At 40.8% G+C, this 20612-nt stretch overlaps 1 protein-coding gene across 1 annotated transcript in view; it reads left to right on the top strand.

The window, feature by feature from the left end:
• Positions 1–5481: 5481 nt before the first annotated feature.
• cntn1a (contactin 1a) overlaps positions 5482–20612 on the top strand; it is a 61221-nt gene continuing 46090 nt past the window's right edge. Inside the window, exon 1 of the mRNA XM_026175390.2 lies at positions 5482–5634. The gene's annotated coding sequence lies outside the window, so the exon portion shown is untranslated. The remainder of the gene's footprint in view (positions 5635–20612) is intronic.

Here is a 20612-nt window from a genome sequence, read left to right as displayed (position 1 = left end):
GGGAAAGAAAAAGTCATTTTTATCAGGAAAAAACCTCTCCCAGAAACAGGATTCAATGAAGGATTTAAAATTTCTTTCTGGATTTAACAGGGAACCAATGAAGAGAAGTCAATGACCAGAACAGAGTTCAAAATTCCTCGAAGTGTTGTTTGAGGGCAAGTAATGCCATTAATTGTCAATAACTTTTTTCATTTTTAGAAGCAGGAATTGGAGGTTAACAAGGTCTTTATGTCTTTAAGACATTCCTGCAGTTTAGCTAACTGATGTGTCTCATCTGGCTTCATGGTTTGAAAAAGTTGGGTCATCTGCATAGCAATGAAAATTTATGATATGGCTTCTCATGATACTGCCAAAGGGAAGCTAGAGAACTAAACATTAATATTACTAAGGAACTTATTAATATTATTGTGTAAAGAAGTCTACCCATTTACATGAACAAATTGTAGTCTATTAGGTAAATGTGATTCAAACAACTGCTCTGTAATAGAATATTATAGTCGATAGTATCGAATACTGCAGCTGGAGTACAAGCACAGAAATAAGTCCACGGTCAGTGTCCATAAGAAGAGTATAAATTTAGCACTAAAGCATGGCTCATAGGCGTGGCATCTACAAGCATGACATCCAAGTGCACTTCAGACCCATCCACACAATCAGATAGAAACTTGTTCATCCCAAAGACAAAACTCCCAACCACAATGTAAACAACATGGTATATGGTGTGCACTGCAGCGACGAATGCTTAGACCTCTACCCTGGAGAAACCAAACAGCCACTGCATAAATGCATGGTACATAGAAGAATCACCTCGACAGGACAAGACTCAGCTGTACATCTGCATCTAAAGGATAAAGGTCACTCTTTCGAGGTCGCCAATGTTCACGTTTCAGACAGAGAAGACCGATGGTTTGAAAGAGGAGGGGAAGAAGTCATCTATGTCCACTGTGAACGACTATCCGTGAACACAGGAGATGGCTCACGACACCAACTGTCTGCCACCTACAGTGCAGTTTTGAGATCCCTTCCCAGGCGCCTTAACGTCACATCTCACACAATAGGTTGAGGGAAGGTCTCACAATGGTTTCACTCGAAACCTCTGCTGATGATGACCCACACCTTCATGTGATGAGGCACAACTCTTAACTAAAGCTGTTTCTATACTCTGATGGTTAAAATTTTATTTGTGAAGAAATTCATTAAGTTGTTACTAGTTAAGGTTAATGGACTAATGGAAGAGTCAGTGGAGCTCTGACTCTTGTCAGCCTGGCTACAGTGAAAAGAAGTAAGCTGGGGTTGTTCTTATTTTCTTCATTCAGAGATGAATAGTAAGCTTGCTTAATTTTGAAAAATAGATCAATATTAATGAGACGTAATTTCCTCTTCAACTTATGAATTCTCTGCTTTAAGATGTGCGTTTGTGAGTTATAATTCGGAGTCAAGCACTTATTTTTCAAAAGGAGCCGCTGTATCCATCATCCACAGTGAGGATGCAGAGTTTAGATAACTGCTCTGTGCTGTGTTGCTGTATTGACTTAAATCTTAAATCTTCAAATGGGCTCTTGGATATTGGACCGTGAAATTAGCCAAATGATCTAAACTGCATCAATGAATGTACATTGAGCAAAAGCTGAGAAACAGACTAATATGGATATCTTCACCTTCCTGAAACTCCTTGGGGAAGCCTCTATAGGGTCTTTTGCAACACAGTAGTTGGACTCCACCTTTTTGGAGCTTACTCGTGGCCACTTCCATCATGGGCACTATCAAGAAATATTGAGATAGCAACCCACCATCTGGTGCTTTATCACACAGCAGTGGTGTCAAGAAGCAGGGAAGCTTGCTATCTAGTGTCTTGAAAATACTTGGGGGGGGGGGGGGGGTCCAAAATGAGACCTGGTCACGGGGAGAATATGAAAAAAAAATGAACTGTTGTGAATTGCAACTGGAACAAAGGCTATATTATTTAAAATAAACAGCATTCTCCGAGCAGCAGTGGTGATCTCAATGACCTTATGACCTTCAGCCACAGGACTTGTCTGTCAATTTGTTTCCATTTGACAGATTTTACCTCTTGACTTTACTGCCATCTAGTGACGTGAGGCAATTACACCGATGGCTGGAGTAAGCAACAGGCTTTTAAAAGCTTACTGGCAAATGCACAGTCTGCATGATGCAAACTGTCAACAAAACTATTTTAATGATGCTGTAAAAAGAGAAAATGCCACATATGTATATCCCCTTACCGAATAGTGTAGTCAAATTACAATCCGCACAATCACTCTACATTTTAGCTGAAAGCCTATGAAGTTGTTAGTCCTTCTGTTAACATCCCTAGTCCTCGAATAGCTGGACTTCCTGTAAGAGACTTATTCCATGGCAGCAGAATCACATTATTTGTCTGTTGATTGGCAATCATTACCATCAAACAAGCAGCTGCCCCATTACCCTCCTGGTCTCCACCAACCATCTCACCAGCCTCCCTTCCCGCTGCTTCAAAGTCACCCCCCTCCTCCATTTTCCCATTCATCATTCAGTCTTCAGTGGATTCATCCTGTGTTGGCTGTACGTCTGCCATAGCATCCATTAACCGTTCCCAGATCTGTCTGTGTCCAGGACTTTGATTTATCACTGAGTAGAAAGCCTGGTTTAAATTGATCTACAGCTGGTTTATGTCTACTTCCAATAGGGAAAAAATATCATTACACAGCCTTCTTGTGATCCTCTGTTTTCAAACAACCTGCAACCAGCTTTAAAGCAGCCCATTTGCATACCAGATGCTAAGAGTCTTTAAGCATCCATGTAAGTTATGAAGAATCAAGGATATGAAACGAGGGTGTTAGAAAAGCATCAACATTTAGTTTCTGATACATTTTAAGTGTGTGCTAAGCTTCAGGGGGTCTGTTCTTTTGTATGTAAGTGACAGAGCCTTTGTGTCTCTTTATGTAAATTTGCCCTATTCTGAAGCTTTGAGAGCTGGGGTGGATAATTGTTTATGATTATTCTGTGACATTTCCATATGGCTGACAAATGGTTAGCCAACACATAGTCACATACACACATGCGCATTACGCAGACACACACACACACACACACATCTGTCAAGACTAAGTATTTTTAGCCTGACTGGTAGATTTGTTTAACCTGAAATTGAAAACCACAGCAGTAGGAGTGAAATCATCTCTTCTCGGATGAATATGAGTGTATCCAAATAACTGTTTTCCTTTAGGTGGGGGGAATGAGCTCATGTGGTGGGAGTTTTTACTGAACAAAAATGAGTGTTTTGTTCTATTGATCTGGTATTAACTATCTCTAAAAACCCATCCCCCATTTTTTTTTATTATCAAGATTACACCAGGATAATAACCTTTCCACACCCTGATTCTTATTCCCTGTGCACCCCCGACTATATCCCATGTGTATTTGGGTTGATGGGTGGGGGTTACCTTTGCACGGGCCCCTGTGGAGATCACGGAGGCTAAATTACATTTACCCCCCCTCCTCCCATGCTTCTTCGTGTCCCTCTTTCCTCCTCCCCCTTTGCCAGGCAGATAGATGTCAGCCACCCATTCTTTCCAGACAGCAGGGTGTTTGCCGTTCCTCTTATCCACCCCAGATACCGACCTTGTAACATTCTAATTCACCAGCAGGATCTGTCTCTATTTGCACTGCCATGTTGTAAGAGGAACAACAGTGCTTGTCTTTGGGTTGAAGACAACTAGAGCTTGGATAACCCTAATGCAGAATAATATCCTTTTAGGCCATGCACTACACTACTGTATTTGGCTGCCATAAATTTCTTCAGTCTTACCAAGTCCCTTCGGCTTGGTGATTTTCTATGGAGTGTCATGATTTTAATGATATATCCACTGAGTTGCCATCTGAGAGGAAACAATCGCTTCTTGATTAAAAGTCTGAATAATAACTATATCTCTGGGGAACAAAGCTGCTACACTCAGCTTGATCTGCCTTTTACATTGAGGGCCATACCCTCAATGTAAAGTCCGTTTCTGATCACACTAAAAAAAGAAGAAGGCATAAAAAAAACTTCTTTGATATCTTAGCCAGAGAGGCTAAGTCCTTCAATTAATTCTGCCCTGCTCTTTCTCAAGGATTCCTGCATTATTTATAGGCTTCTGCCACCGCAGATTATTACTTGGCGTTTGGTGTTTACATCCAAGATTTAGATCTAATCCCAGGGGATTGAGATGGTTTCATGTTTAGACTGACACATGGGCAAGGCGTTGTAATTAGTAGAGGTGCCCTTTTGATATCGGCACGATGAACAACAAGCTGACAGTTAATATGCAGGCTGCCGTCACACTCGTTTCTCAGCAGTGTGCAGACACGCAGATCAATTTATCCATCCAAGATTTACGATTTTTTGTCTGAGAGTTTAGCTGCAAGCCCAAAACAGCGGATGGAATTTTTAGTTTGTGGCACAGCACAAATCATCCAACAAGCACATTAAAAATCAGCTTCCAAGTGCACATATGCATTGCAAAATAAACACTATTCCATAGGAACCAGTTTGTCTTAAAAAAGTTTTCTGTGTGCATACATTTCAGTCGGTAAAGCAGAACTGATGACCGATGAAGGGCTGAGATATTTATTTATACGTCCGTGTTTTGTTATTTATTTCTTGGAGGCAGACAAATTTGATTCTCATTCATTAAAACTGGTCTCAAAGTATTCGACAAATCCTCTGTGCAGCAAAAGCAGAACAAAAGATATCAGAGAGCAAGTGTTAACTGATGGGACTCAGGTGTATGAGACTGGTCCAGTTAGGGATGAGACCACTGAAGGTTAATGTTGGCATCACGTGAGAGATGGTAGAGGGATGGAGGTTAACCAAATCTAGCAACAGGAACTATAGTTTTTTCTGTCTTTGCCACCAGTAATGAGCTGTAGGGAACTGTACTTAATACCCACAGATGTTTAAAATGTGTAGGTTATTCAAGAACACTACATTTTCGGAGCAACCAAATTCATTATTCATCCCGTTTATTAGTTAAAAACAAACTGATCTGTGCATGTACATGCATTAATATCTGGGACAGACTCCAAGGAGAGAAAATCAGAGTTAAAAGATAGTGAGTATTGAACTGAGGCAAACGCTTAGCAGTCAAAAATTACTTCAAATGGGCTTCATTTGCTTATGTCTGCTGGATGTCAGAATGTGCTGCTGAGTTTTAATATGTATCATTTCATTTACTTTTTTTTTAAAGGGCAAAAGGGGAAAACATATCTCAAGAAGATATATAAATCATGTTCTCCCTCATTTAAATCAAGAAGAGATCTAAAACTTCCCAGTAGGCGACAGAATAAATTATTTTAATACAGCCCCTTTATCATTTTATGTTAAATAATAACTAAAGAAAAACTTCATGGGCTGCTCTGATCTGAAAGTGGTCTGGGCTTCACTGCGGGGTCCACTGTGGTCATGTGGAACGAGCAGGTCTAGCGCCCCCCTAAGTCAGCCGCCATAACCCTTCTTTCAGTCCACGGGGACAGGACCGCGGCTCCGTCAGTTTCTTTCCCTGATCTTGAGCGCCCGGCGATGCGGTGCTGAGCAGGTGTGAGCATCCTGAAGGACACAACGGACGGACGGACGGACGCAGTTGCCCGCTACGCAAGGTAAGGACGAGGAGAGCGCTGAGCAGACAGCGTGAGAACTGATTTTTTGACATTATTTCAGAAGAAGCCGGGTGCAGCTTTTTTTTTGACAGCTGGGAAATCAGCGTTGTTTACAACGGGCAAGTGGGATGCGCGGATGAGATTGAGCTCATTCAGCCGCCCGCAATGCAGAAATATGTAACGATTTGGACGCGAAAAAGACAAAAAACCCAAAAAGAATTTATGATTTTTTTGCATGTAGATCCAGACAGATAACGTGATCAATATGATCGCGGCGTGCGTGGCGGGGATGCTGCTTTTTTAGCATCTGTACATCCTGACCTCCCAAAACACACTCGATGGTGGGTTCGTGATGTGTTTTCCCCTTTTTTGCGCATCTGTTTTGAAGTAATAAGTCCGAACGTATAAGTCAAGATAAATGAAAACACGCCAGAGGCCATATCCTGGTAGCGCTGCACATACCGATGATGATTCAAACTACTGGCTCCCTCGCAGCCAAGAAATTATGAAGAGGCATCCGTAAACACTTTGATCTGGGGTGGGAGTATAACCCACTTCCCGGTTTCAGCACCACGATTGATTGAGACTAATGGCTGTATGTCATCTTTACCAGCAGACTGAGCCGTAACGCTTCGTAATGGCCCATTGCAGGGTCTTTCTGTCAGGTGCTGGAGACGGAGTCATGGGCGCGTCCTGACTCACCAGACTAGGTTTTAGTGAAGAGGAACTGCTCATGTTATGTTGGTAAACTCAGGCTTAGAGACTCAACAGGGGCTTTTGGGACATTTATAAAGAGACTTCCAACATGTAGCTTGAATATTAATAATAAAAAAAATACATAAAATGTGTATAAAATTGCACTCATTGGGGACACAGTCCAATTATGTATATAAAAAAATCCCAGATATGATGATTCATGACATACATTGGTATTCTGCATATGTATGGGGCTCACCACGGATTGGAGAATATTGTAACCTATGAGCTCATTAATAGCAGCAGTGGCTCAAGTCTGGCAAAAAATAACTGACATCGTTAAGACTGCCTGATCTATGTCTCCATGACTACTGAATAACTTAATGTCTTGGCTTTTACACTGCTATAGTATTCATTACGATGCTAAAGAGTGGCCCCAATGAACTGCTTTGATTGGCGGTCAGGGCAAAAGATATTTTAAGCAGCCACAACTTTGCATTATGTGGTTCACAGTGTAATTACTCGAAGTATTTTCAGGTTATTTGCTGAGGTTTGAAAATCCTCTGTGAATAGGCTAGATATTTCTGGCCTACATTTTCATTCTGACTTTGTTTACACCACTCATTGCAAGTGAAGGATTGTTCACTGTGTGTGTCCTGGCTGAATCAGAGCTCTAATGTGGCACAAAATGTCACAGGGATTCCATTGGCGCCTGTCAGGTGGCGAGCTTTATGAATCTTGTAAGCTTGCTGCTGTTAATGCATCCTGTGCTACCCCGTGGACACCCCGAGGACAGACACTCTCCTCCAAGTGAATGAATTTACTCTTCACAGAAGTAGGCTATCCTTGTGTGTGCAAAGTAGCATCTTGCGTTTTATCCCCTGGCTCCACAGCAAAATGTCTCTGTTCTGAATTTTGAAATAAGCTGTTCTCTGCCAGCACACTGGCCCGGCATACCACAGTATCCTGTAAGATGTCCCTGGTTTTTGATGCGTGTCGGCGTCACAGGACAGGCTCAGCCTCCATTAGTGTCACAGTCAAATAACTCAACATAAACATGCACTTACAGTATTTCTTCTTTGGTTTGAAGCATCAGTCACATGTATCTGCAATGTATTGATGTAGACAGGTGAACCTCACCTGAGGCAGAAGATAGAGCTGGCCTGAATGTGAACTTTCCCATCGAGACTTTGCTTCACTCAACATCTAACTTGTGAATATGAGAAGGAGGGAGAGAAATGGTCTTTTCTTATCTGGGATTTAGCCTTTTTTTTTTTTTTTACTGCAGACATATTATGAGACTTTTATATGAAAATAAGGCACAAAGAGATTTTTGGTTCATTCCCCTTGTCCTTAAAACACTACTCGCTTGATATGAGCATCAAAAAGAACCTTGGATGTTTTCAATCTAAGATTTGAGAGTCCCTTTAGGAGATTAGATTGTTTCCAGATGTCCTTCCAAGCCTTGCACTACAAATTCCTGGACCGGAGCATTAGCCTAACTGAAGAAGATAGATTTGACCTTTGATTTTCACAAAAACACGCTAAACTGATTGGCAACAATAGCATTTGGCAGCAGTAGGACAAGTTTGTTAGATGCTGTTTGTTCTCTCACATTGAGTGCTCTGTCAGATACGCTGAAGGGAATACATCTTGTAGACTTGCCTCATTGTAAGGGTGAATGTGCTACGAGAGGATGCAGCGGGACGAGACAGCCCATGACGTTGAACACTGTGCGAGGAACACGCGCACAAACGCCGCTCTTTCTTGCTGTCTTTGCTGTAAGAGTGCTTCTCTGTGTCCTGCTGACAAAACGTGAAATGCTGTCGTCTTGATGCTTTCCATAGATTGCTCAGCAATTTACACACCATCAATCAATAGCGAGCTTCACTAATGGTACGGTGGTGAGGCAGAGAGACATGACGTCTTCTGTGCTTGCCTGGAGACAGACCTCTCTGTTCATAGTTTAGAACTAGAATGGGCTTCAGTATCCATCTGCCATCCTTGGCTATCTGAATACAGTTTTCACTAGGCATGATTCTGCCAGTGTATGCTGCACCCTGCTCTCTGCATGCTTTTTATCATATAGATCCTATATAGAAAGACAGCACTACCAAGAACTCATAAGCATAGTGGATATTTGCACACCACGTGTTGCTAACCCATCTAATTTGTGCAATTCTATAAAGCTAATGCAAGTGTAATTGTATTCAGCTGCACTTACAGTGTTGTAATGGGATGATACTTATTTATTTTGCAGAGCCATTAGGGAGATATAAGAGCCGTGCAGGTTATAACTGAAGCCAAATCACAAATCACTTTGGTTTTGCTGGTTTTGTCTTCTCAAATGTAAGAAGTTAGTGTTTCTTTTGTCAGATGTGATATCAAATTGAATGCCAGTGTGTGGTGTCTAACACCTTAGTCTAAAATCTTCAGTTGGGTCCTGTTTACTGAGAAGGCCAAAGCATATCATTATAGACTGTATATAAATATGGATACAGGGCTCTCAAAGGCAAATCTGCATTCTTTTTAATGTCCAACAGGTGGCGAATCCCCTGGTAGCAGAAATCAGAGCGTAAAAGTCTCAGAAAAAGAATAGATTCATTTTGACCTCAGTAAAATAAATAAATGAATTTATGGTTTAACTCACTAGTTAAAAGCCTTATTTAATACAACATGATTCACATGCATTATTTTCATATATAGTGTACATCATGCCCTTTTGGTGGAGGCATTCTCATTGTCCAAAAGCCGATTCCCTCCAAGACAGATATGTCATTGATCAGGTCAGCTTGTGAGATTTGCTGTAACCCTTTTCTCTACGGTGACAAGCGAACCCAATCCATGCTAGCAAAAGACCCCACAGAGAAATACAGAGCCACAGAAACCCCTTGCTGTAGGAGTCCAGAGTTTAGGCCTTTTCTTTCATTGGTGTGTTTAGTCTTACAGCACTCATTTACAGCTCATTCACTTACAGCACTACTGTTACTCCTGTGAATCTGATGATAATAATGCTCCAGGAGGCTACTTATTTCTAATTCCAAGCCAATGCTGCCTATGAACAATTAATCATCTACACTGGATTTAGCTTGTATGATTTTTAAAATGTGACTGACTCTCTAGAACAGGGGTGGGCAATCTCAGTCCACGAGGGCCGGTGTCCCTGCAGGTTTTAGATGTGTCCTCGAACCAACACAGCTGATTTAAATGGCTAAATTAGCTCCTCAACATGTCCTGAAGTTCTCCAGAGGCCTGGTAACGAACTAATCATGTGATTCAGGTGTGTTGACCCAAGGTGAGATCTAAAACCTGCAGGGACACCAGCCCTCGTGGACTGAGATTGCCCACCCCTGCTCTAGAAAGATATGATTTGCATCTGGCATGTCTACTTCATGATTTAAAAAAAGAGGCTACAACCTGCATGAACAGCCTTCTGTTAGTTTACACAAACGCGGAACAATACTAAAGATAAAAATAGATTTTTTTGATATCACCTGCTAAATGACATGTCTATTTATAGCGTTGAAGATCCCGGTGAAGGACAAAGATAGGAAAACAAAAAAGAAATGACTTAGTTTATTTATTTTTTTACCCTTTGTATAGCTGTTCTTCTTCGTGTAATCTATGTGACTCTGCTAAGTGCTGAGTTGGCTCATGTGGTTCTTCTGGTTTGTTTTGCAAATGCAGGCTGGAGTGGTTTAGTTCTAAAGACAGAAAAATAAGCTACCCTCAAGATATGTATATATAGAAAAAGAGATATAAAATTTGTTATCTTCTTCTAATCTGTGTGAGTCTGCATAAAGTGGCAAGCTTCTTTAGTAATGCATGGTTCTTCCTGTTTATCTGTCTGCCCAAAGTGACGTGTCACTGGTGGACAGATAAACATTATCTTAATTTTCATTAAGATAATGCAGACCAGACAAGCAGGTAGCATCAGTTATCTCCCCCTTCCACTTAAAAAGGGTGGATATCGATCAGTGTTATCAAAGTGTTATCGCACGCATACAGGATGAGTAGAAGAAGAAGAGCCATCTTTAGCTTTTTGGGGTAAGTTAAGAGAGTAATTTAGATAAAATAAAAAAAATAAAGATGAAAAAACATTTATAAAATTTAGAACATTTAGTTCTAGAACATCTGTACCTCATAAAATATATATTTTTCAGCAAGTCGATGATCTTGGTGACATTTAAGAGGAGTTTAAATCTGTAATTAGGTTAAATCTGACAAGATTTCATTTCTTTTCTCTGATGTTTCACTTGGTTTTCTCTGAGATATTTTTAGGCTTTATAATCAAAGTAAATCTTATGGGATTTATCCAGTCAATTAGAGCAAGATTACAAATGTGTGCTCCTGTGAACAGGAATTTTCTTTTAGGTTATTTCTGATAATATTTGTCTTCCTTCATTATGGTGCCAGCCCTAAACATTGTTTGTTTCCTCATTAGCAGAGCAACCCTCATCTATCTTGATGATATTTCATTTATGCAGTAATATGAAGAGTTCATTAAATAGTTCATTACAGCTCAGTTCTTTTCAGCTTGTATTTAAGTGTTTAGTATTTAATAATGATAAAGAGTTTAAGCTATCACTTTGCAAGGTTACCAAATTCAGAGGACAGTTTTCTCTAATGGAGTAGTCAATTTCAGACCTCTCTTTGTGACTGGGTCTTAATTATACCACTTTTTAAAGTCTCAGATTGCCCCCTTTTCTATTTAGCTAAGCAGAAATATTATGTTACACGCAGTGGACTCACTTCCCACGTGGGAGCCTAGAGCCATCTGTTTTTGCACCTTTGTAGGTGTAGTCAGATACTTTGTTTACAGGGATGCTGAGAAGCTGTGCAGCCAAACAACTCGGTGCTCTATTTCGGTCCTGTACGAGATGACTTTCGATTGCAATTTGAAAATCAGCAGAGCGTGTCTGATGTATTCACTGGGATTTCTAACCAGAGGGTTACAATGAAAATCTTGTTTACAAGGAAATTCCCAATCTGTTGAGATTTTAATTTATGTCACTGTGTTACAAAGCATGTTAATAAATTGCAAATCGTAAGGAATCAGAAGCATTTTGTGAAGAAGAAAATGAATGACTTTTGGCACAGAGCAGAGATGTTTTGCATGTTTAAAAACTTGAAAAAAAGTATCTTTTTTTGCCAGCATGTGTACACTACATATAACTAGGTTACATTTCCTCTATAATCTGCACATAAAATCTAGCATTTAGCATTATTTTTTGAGGAACTGAATTGAACCCTTATGGTTTTCCACAGGTTGACTGCTTTGGGCTGTTATACTTACAGTTTGCTAACAAGTTTTTATCAACTTGAAAAAGGGGAGCTTTATACCCCTGTGTGCGCACAAATTGCTGCATCTTTCGAGTACGCTTGAAGTCCACTTGGATGCATGCAGAGCTGGTGCCCTTGTGAGGTAGTGGGATGAACAAATCAGTGTGATCACAACAAATTGGAGGTTTTGGGGGTGAAAGTTCAGTGCCTCACGTGTACTCTTCGATGAAGATATTTTTACCACTCTGGCCAAAGTGGATCCTCGGGTACTCACCGATGCAAAAAGTATAACCCTAGCTTCACCCCGTCTCTGCTCTTTCATGCTCCGTGCTTCACTCCAACTCTCTCACTCACAAACAAGGTGAACTAGACTCAAACACACTCGGGGGAACAGCAGATCACAGGAGAGAAACTAGCACAAATGTAAATGCCTGGAGTACTCCCAGACTGAGCTGAAATAAAATGAGCGCACATAGATTAAGTAAATAATTGAAACATTGAATTTTTTTAGCTGCTTGGTGGAGCAGGAGGAATGGTTCTTGGAAAACACTGAAGCTATTTAATCAGTGTTCATTATGAGCGTGTGAAAGTTAAACTTTAATTGCTTGCATTGTTATGTTATAGCGCTGAGGAGAAAGAAGTTGGTGGACTGAACGCCCCCTATTAAGTATGAAAGTGTCTTTTTCGGTGGGGCCTTGCTGCTCTTGGGGCCTTTGAGCAAGGCCTGTTGCTATGGTGCTGTGAGCATGTGTGGAGGACAAGAACTCAAATTCATCTGCATGCTAGTTCAGCCTGCAAGGCTTCCAAGCATGACTACACTCTTCTCCATATAGCACTGCCTTTCATGTATACTATATGCTGTTTTTCATGCTAGCTGACTAAAAGCTGCCTCAAGGTGATGATGCATGCACTGTTGCCTTGACAGCATACTAAACCGGAGCTATGAAAGCTATGGAAAAACAGTGGCCTGTTGGAGATGACAGAATGAGAGGGTCAGTGAAGATTTTTGCATTAACCCAAAGTGTCCTTGGTAAGATGTATCTTAGTTCTTTAGCTTATTAAGGCCCTAAACTTCGGGGTGAGGGATTGTAGAACTGTAAGTAATAGAAGGCTAATAGCAGAAAGAGCCCCAAGGGAAAGGCTTCCTGGTACGTGGCTCGAATACTGAAGAAGTTGATCTCTCAGGAAGCCTAATTATACGTTTAGGGGCACCCTGTTTTTCCCCTTTCTGGACAGCTGGACAGCTAAATTGTTTGTGGATCAATAGTTTAGCTTCCTATTGGCTACACAGAGTGAGTGAAGTGCATTTAAACCTAAGAAATCCCATTACCCTTGACAGAGATGGGAAGTATAGCACTAGAAGCCTCAGCAAGTGCTACTGCATTGTCCATTATTCAATCTGTTCTGTTTGCTTACCTGCTCTTTTTATTGCTTAGACTACTCATACTAATGTTACACATATGAATTGTGGCTTTCTATTTCCATCTTCACTGCTATTAAATTTAATTTGTAAGTTTTGGTCAAATTATACATGCAATCATGGACATCAATGTCATGGTAGTTCTGGGTTTTTTTAGTGTTTTGTTTCAAGTTGATTTCAAATGATTGTACAGGAGACATCCTTAATGGCTTTAAAAAAGATAAGACTTTGAACAAGTTTGAAAATTATTTTTGCACTTTCTCTAATCCACATAGGATTAAAAGTATAATTACAGAGCCAAAAGTGAACCTCGGCCCTAAATATTAGGTTAAATGTACCTTTGCAAGTTGCACATACTTGCTCCAGATCTTTTTGATAGCCACCAACAAGTTTCTCATATAATTATTGCTGAATATTTTTTGGGATTTTGGGAAGGCCATTTCAGCAGCTTAATGTTAGCCTGCTTTGCCCATTCCAAAACCAATTCTGATATGCGTTTGGGTTCGTTGTCCTGTTGGAACACCCAGTTGTGCGTAAGTTTCAATTATAGCTGTTGTTTTAGCTGTTAATTTGAGGTGAAGTCGATTTGGGAGGTCATTCGACTTCTACATAATGCCAAAGTCTGAGTCAGATAATGGCAAATTGCAGTTGCTTATAAATGCCCAACTGAGCTTCTGGAATGGACGTCTCAAAGCCTCAACTGACCTTTGCCCTAATGGAAATTTGTGGACTTAAAAGTAGAGTTGATCTCCAAAAAAACCAACTAATTTAATTGAATTCTACCAATTCTGCCAAGAAGAGTTTTCAAATATGCAACCAGAATTATGCTAAAAGGTTGTTGATGGATACCAAAAGCATCTGGTCGAGGTGCAAGTTGCTAATGGACATTCAACCCAATATTAGTGGTGCAATATGTCAAGCCAAACAAGTCAAATAAATCCAGAAGAATCCAGAAGGCCCACAAACTGCCATAATAATCATGCCCATGATGAGTGTATGTAAACCTCTGACTCGAGTTGTATGTCCATTAGGTTATATTTTTTAAATTATGCACCATGCTACGTATGTTTAAAATCACTCACTGGATGCCGTAATTGCCTCTCACAGAGAGCTCTTCACTAAGAGGATCGGTTAAAAGTTATAATGCAGTGTTGTGTTCCCTTTCAGGCCTTCTGGCTGTATATTACTGTTACTTATTTTTACCGGAGCTTGTCTGTATTGATTTAACACTTTAGAATTGTTTTGAAAGCCTGTTGTTATTCACTCCTTCTCTCAAGCAATGTAAATGGCAGAAGGAGAAAGAGGCAGTGAGTGAAGGGCTGCTGAAGGCATTATGAGAAACAGAACAAAACAGTTGGATCTCTACCTTCATTCCTCAGATCAGTGTAACCGCAGATAAAAGCTGTAGCTGTTGCGGGCTGTGGCACGCCACTGTCCTCTTCTGGCTCCTTTGCTGTGCTGCCCTGTGGTTGTATTTTACTGGTGCTAGTTCCTATGTCCTCGGCTGGATCTCTGCATGAAGAGCCCATTGATGAGAGCAGCATTAGCATTCGGTGTAGGTGAGACTGACAAACAGGTCGGTTTTCCATTTCACACTAACAGACCTGGTTTCTCTGGATCCTCTCAAAGGGTCTCAAATCAGCCCCCTTGCTGCATAGCTAATGAGTGTGAATAAAAGCAGTCAAAGAATGCTTATATAGTCTTTCCTAGCCCAAGGAGTGTACTCTTTGTATAAGTCCTTGCCGTGCCAGCTGACACATCAGGGCCGCACTATTTCACTGGCTCGACATTGTCACATTTGGCTCACAAACTCACAAGGTGATGTAACAACCTGCGTCATGTTTTCTCATAGCACTAACGGTAGAATACAGCAGCACTAATAGCTTCCGACGAATTACTCTAAAATGTCCCTAAACAAAAGTTGTTCTTTTAAGTTGGCATATCATTATTCAGATCTGAAAACCAGCGTTCTGGGAAATGTGTCTGACTTATGCGTGCAACTTGTGCACTAATTATCCTCCACATCCTTTTCCTTGGCTGAGTTTGTAGCTGGAGGAGCTTCTGTTGCAATCTGCTAATTCATGCTGCTGACACTATTCTCACATTTTCCTTAGCAACAACAAATTGCCCCCAAGAATAAGTGGCCAATATTGCCCCGTGAAGAATAACACATGCCTTCTCGGTGTTCTCGGCCTCTCTTTTAATTGTCATGAGTCAGACTAGTGCTCGCTAAGACATCCAAGTGAGAGTGGTTGAGAGAGAAAAGGAAAAAAAGAGAGACAGAGAAGGGGCAGTCAGCTTTTAATTAAAGATATGTTATTCTACTTTTGCTCATTTCAGCCTTGCTGTAATGGAATTCAAATGAACAATAAACGGGTGAAGATACAGCTGATTATCGTCTGTCTAGACAGAGGAAGGTTCCGGCAAAATATTTCTCACATCATGAGCGAAAATAAGTTGTACATCATACACAGCGTGGAAGTCGTAGTTCACTAGGGCACTGCAGTGGACAGCTTCCATACTGCATGTGTTGAGCCTCATGGTGAAATGTGTCAGTAGAATAGCACAGAATAGTGTCACAGGCTGGATTATTCATGAGGACGATGTAATGGCAGTGTGTGGAGGAAAGGGCACCCAGAGGTGAATCTGACTGGGAGAAAGACAGCTAAATCCCCCCCTGTTTTTTTTTTTTTTTGGTGGTCTTTTCACACGTGCCCCACACCACAGTTGCCATACTCTGACTCTTATCTACAACACACAGCTCCACTCATGCTGCACATACAGGGCCACAGTGTGTGGAGGACAGACAGAGTGAAGGGTGCAGTGTCACAGTAAGAAAGCACACAATCCTGTACACACAGCCACAAAAAAACCCCACTGTGTCCACAAAGGATAGAAAGATGAGGAGTTGGACTTCTGTTTAACTCCCTTGCAATAGAGGATAAGAAGACAAGCTAAAACACTGGTGTCCTATATGACTGAGGCGGGGGTGGGGGGTGGGGTTAGTGTTGAAGTGAACAATCAATATTGTTTACATGTCAAACTAATATGATCAGTACTCTTTTTTTTTTTGTCATTTCATGTGAATTTCTTGAAATATGGCTAGTAAACAGTAAACTGTTATGAGTAATTATGCATTATATAAATATCAGTAGTTTAAAAAAAGCTGAATAAATGCTAAGTTAGTCCACGTGAGTCTTAAGAAATATGCTGCCACACAGGAATGGATAAAGCCCAGCAAGATGTAGGTGTGCAGAAATGCAAGGGAGTCAAACAAAGCATTTGTTTGAAGCGTCATATAGTCTTGTAACCTAGTTTAGAGGGGTTTTTTGCTGCTACTTGAGGGAAAGCCAGCTTGATTGGAAATGCTGTATCTGTAGCTGCGTGGGTTGTCTGAGCCTTATCTTTAATAGCAGTTGGACTGTGCACAAACAGCTTTGTACTTGGGAAGAGATGATTTCCTTATGTAAAGTGATAATCTGGTGATCTGAACGCCAGAGAGCTCCCACACATCTGCACCTACTCGTGCTGACATAGCCAACTAGTGTCATGGTTTACCAATTTTGGGTTTGAGGATTTTAGTCCACGCTGCAGAAATATACCTTTTGTGGTCTGACATTGATCTAAGCGCTTATTCTTTTTGCTGCATCTCTCTCTCTCTTTCACCGTCTCTTTGAGGGTTTTTTTGTAAGTGGGCACCTGTTCTGTGTTGTGAGCCATGATCACATGGTGTTACTTGGCCAAAGAGGCACCAAATGACTCAGGTCTTTGCCCAGACTGTTCTCATTGTCAGTCGGCACACACGTTGCTTTCCAACAGGCCATCTGACTGTGGCCATGTGCTCAACAGTAAACACAAGTGAACGGGTATGCTTACAGTTCCGGACGTGAACATGTGGGCTGTATGATGGCGGATGGTCTGCAAGCATTGCATGTCTTAGTTGTCAAATTCAGATTTCTAGCAATCTGAATGAGGGTTCATGCTGACTGTTTTTTGCAACAGGGTGCTCGAGTGCCAAGTCACAGGGGTGTATTATTGCACACACAAATGCACCCATTGAGAGAGACCATAGAGCCTGCAGTGGCACAAGTCGTGAGGGAAGACTTCCTGATGAGTAGGCATGAATATCCATGCCACTGCTTAAAAGCATCGGCACAGGCCAATACAGTAAATGGAAGTCAAGGGAATAATAAAGCCAGCTTTGTCTTGTCTACTTTGAACTCTGGAGGAGGTGTCTGGGCCTCTTGTTTGAGCTGAAATGCTTTTGGAAAAATTTCAGAAAGGGAAATCTCTAATCTTAAGAAAATCCTTTCATCATATAAATGCAGTGTCGTACAAGGAAGCATATTTTATGGGTATCTCATGTCCTCATTCACTTTTTAATGACTTATTTATCAGCAAGATTGCAGGGTGTTTACATTTCTACCCAACTTGGCATTATGATGTTTCATTTGGGATTCATTGAGTCTGAGTTGGTTTAATGAATCGTTAAGCGGTAAGTCACCAAAGTAAACAACTCAGCATGTGTCTTTTATACCAGAGATCTTGTTAGGCCTGAGCGTGTGCTCTCCCCAACCTCTTACTGTGGTCCAGACAAACAGGCACCAGTGCTGCTCAGAAAGAGAGTGCCAAGGGATTTGTTTCTTACTTTTTCAATTTCTGGAATAATCTGTCATCCATCCACATCCGCCTTGGAGAGAAATATGGAAATAGGCAATATTAGAAGTAAACAAATCTCTGCAGGTCCTGGTGACTTAAAGCTGCAAATTGTTCTGCGCTGCCCTTGGCAAATGGGCTCCTTTTGCATCAAAGCTACAGTAGCAGTGGGAGCCACAATGGGTTCAACAAATTAAATTATCATTCCCAACGCTTGAGCACGTCCACACTCGGCATGAATTTGTTGCCCCTGTCTGCCTTTCCTGTTTTCATTTATTCTTCTGCAGTCTTTATGTGGCTGTGGGGTTTGGCATAAGAATATGGGTGAAGCTGTGGCTATAGGTTCCCCTACAGGGATATATTCTGCAGAGATTATAAAAAATATAAAAAAATATTTAAAAAGTGTAAATGTGCTCATCCTGAATTCTTCAACAACCCACCACTGATTGGGAAGGACTTGAGTATATATGTGGGATTTGTATTAACTGATTGCTATCCAAAATACATGGGTCTTGATGTATTGAAAACATAATTGTAGTAGTACATTAAATATAGCTTGTATGTTATTATCACAATATTACTACACTGTAATATTGTAATAATAAAACCAATATAAACCCACAAGGGAATTTTTCTTAATGGCGCATGGGGTATAATGCAGACAGAGGGCTTCTCGTAATTGGTCAGTGAGTAAGAGACAAACTGTACATTACACTAATGCACAGTAAACTGTGCACTGCTGTTCAGTAAACTGAAGAGGGGGACCATTTCACATAGTCTTTTTGAGAGAACTAGCAAGACCCACTCTGATTTTAGATAAAGACGATGACTATGACTTTCCCGTTGTCAGTAAGTCCCTGCTATATGAGGCATCTAGATTCTGGCAAGACTTGTTTGATCACGATCATCCAATAATCCATCTTGTCAGGCTGGTGGGTTTAGATCAATCAGCATGCTGTGAGAACTGACACAGCAATAAGTGCTTCACTCCACTGCCTGCTAAATCATTTCACTGTGTTGCTAAGGGACATGAATTCACTGTGGCTAATTCCTGGGCACAAATAATAATTTTTAATTTGCTTGTCTTGAACACGCAGGAATGAGCTTGAAAAAAGTCATTTTTGTCCAAAAGTATTGAGACTCTAACCCCCCCCCCCCCCCCCCCCACCAGCTTTACTGACTGTAGAAATGCAGAATAAGACAATTGTTACAACTCACGAGGATAAGCTTTAGATCTCAGTGAGAAACTGTAAAACCAGAAATACTAATAGAAGCACAGGAAGAAATAAATTGTTCTAATCATGCTAATTCTGGTGTCAATGGGTTTTAGGAGTGATGCTAAGGTATGGGTAGCGAATCAATACTGGGTGGCTGATCCACTGTCTTTGATTCATCAGAGCTATTCTGACAAACATCGATTGAGCTCCTGTTGGTTTCTGTTTCCCAGGGATTACTCCGAGTATTATAATGAGTGTGAATTGATTTATAAATGCCAGTGATTGGCTGGTGTCTCACAAACCTGTCCGCAAAGGCATCGCTTTATCTTTTACAGTAAGAAGTACCTGCCTTACTTGCAGCATTCACTGATTCGCATTGAGTCTCAATAGTCATTTTGGCCTTGTGTGCTTGACAGGTATATTTTTGTCTGACATTTCATAATAACTTTTGCCAGTTGTGAAAAAGTCCACTTAAGTATTGAGGTGAGGGATCATTGGAGTCTTCAGCAAACTTGAACTTAAGCATACTACACATTCACACACGTCCACCCACGCACTCAATCGCTCAGTTTTGATTGTCTGAGGTTCTCCTTTAAAGCTGAAGAAAAATACAGAAATTAAGCGGTGTATAGAGAAGAGGACTCTTTGGTCTGACTCTATCAAACTTCTGCAACCCAAGTTGAAGATAACAGCCATCGCGCACACATTAGAAAAGTCTCTGCTAATAGCCCCACTTCAAAACTCCTCTGCTCAGATCTCACCTGCAGCTTATTCACACAGTCTTCTCAGAAGACGAGAATAATGAACACAGAAAAGCCTAACATCGAGAGGCTGGTTGTGAATAGAAAAAGGAGGAGTGATCTGGTGATGCTGTTTTCTGTGAGTCGGGTTAATGCTTTGGTGTACAGTTATTATTCTCGTTAGAGGCTGTCCACTTGCCTATTCTGCTGTTGTGGCAGAGATTAGAGTTGTTTCTCTTTGACCGTTTCTGCACTGAGGGAGGCGGGGAGAGAAAGATAGAGAAGGAGTTTCAAGCTGACAGAACACTTGGCAGCATAAACATGGGACCTGTGTTCTGCGCTATGACCTTGTTTGCTGACGTGTCAGACCTATTTTTCCACTCCAGAAAAAATGCTCGATTGCCACAAGGCAATGGGAGTACTCGTTTTGCTGCTAATCGCTTTGCTCCTCTGGGTCTCTGTGTTGTTGTAAGGATGTTTGTGCATGAGAGTAAAAGCCAGGATTGTTATTAGAGACGCTACTAAATGGGCTCCCCCACTCTCATGAACACTGCTGGTCTAAATATAGATTTACATAACAATAACAGCAAAATCGCACTGTTACAATCACAAAAAGGTTTCTTCCTGTTAAAAGAAAGTTTTTCCTTTCCACTGTGTCACCACATGCTTGCTTTAGAGGGTCATCTGATTGTTGAGGTTTTTCTTTCTAATGCATATGTTTCCTCTTATAATATAAAGTAAGTTGAGGCAACTGTTGTTGTGATTTTGTGCTATATTAATATTAATAATTGAAATTGAAAGTATTGCATTCAATGTTTTGTTTTATAAAGGCTCATTTTGAATCCTGATACATGAAGTAATTTGTGTCACACTAAAAAGCTAATTACACTGGAGTGAATGTGCATGTTGTTTTCACATTGCAGCTAAATTGAATATTCAGTTAAGTGGTAAATAATAAACAGCTAA

This window comes from Astatotilapia calliptera, chromosome 7, assembly GCF_964374335.1.
Source record: "Astatotilapia calliptera chromosome 7, fAstCal68.1, whole genome shotgun sequence".
NCBI classification, from domain to species: Eukaryota; Metazoa; Chordata; class Actinopteri; order Cichliformes; family Cichlidae; genus Astatotilapia; species Astatotilapia calliptera.
Note: the sequence above shows the minus strand (reverse complement) of the source record. Positions and strands in the feature narration are given on the sequence as shown.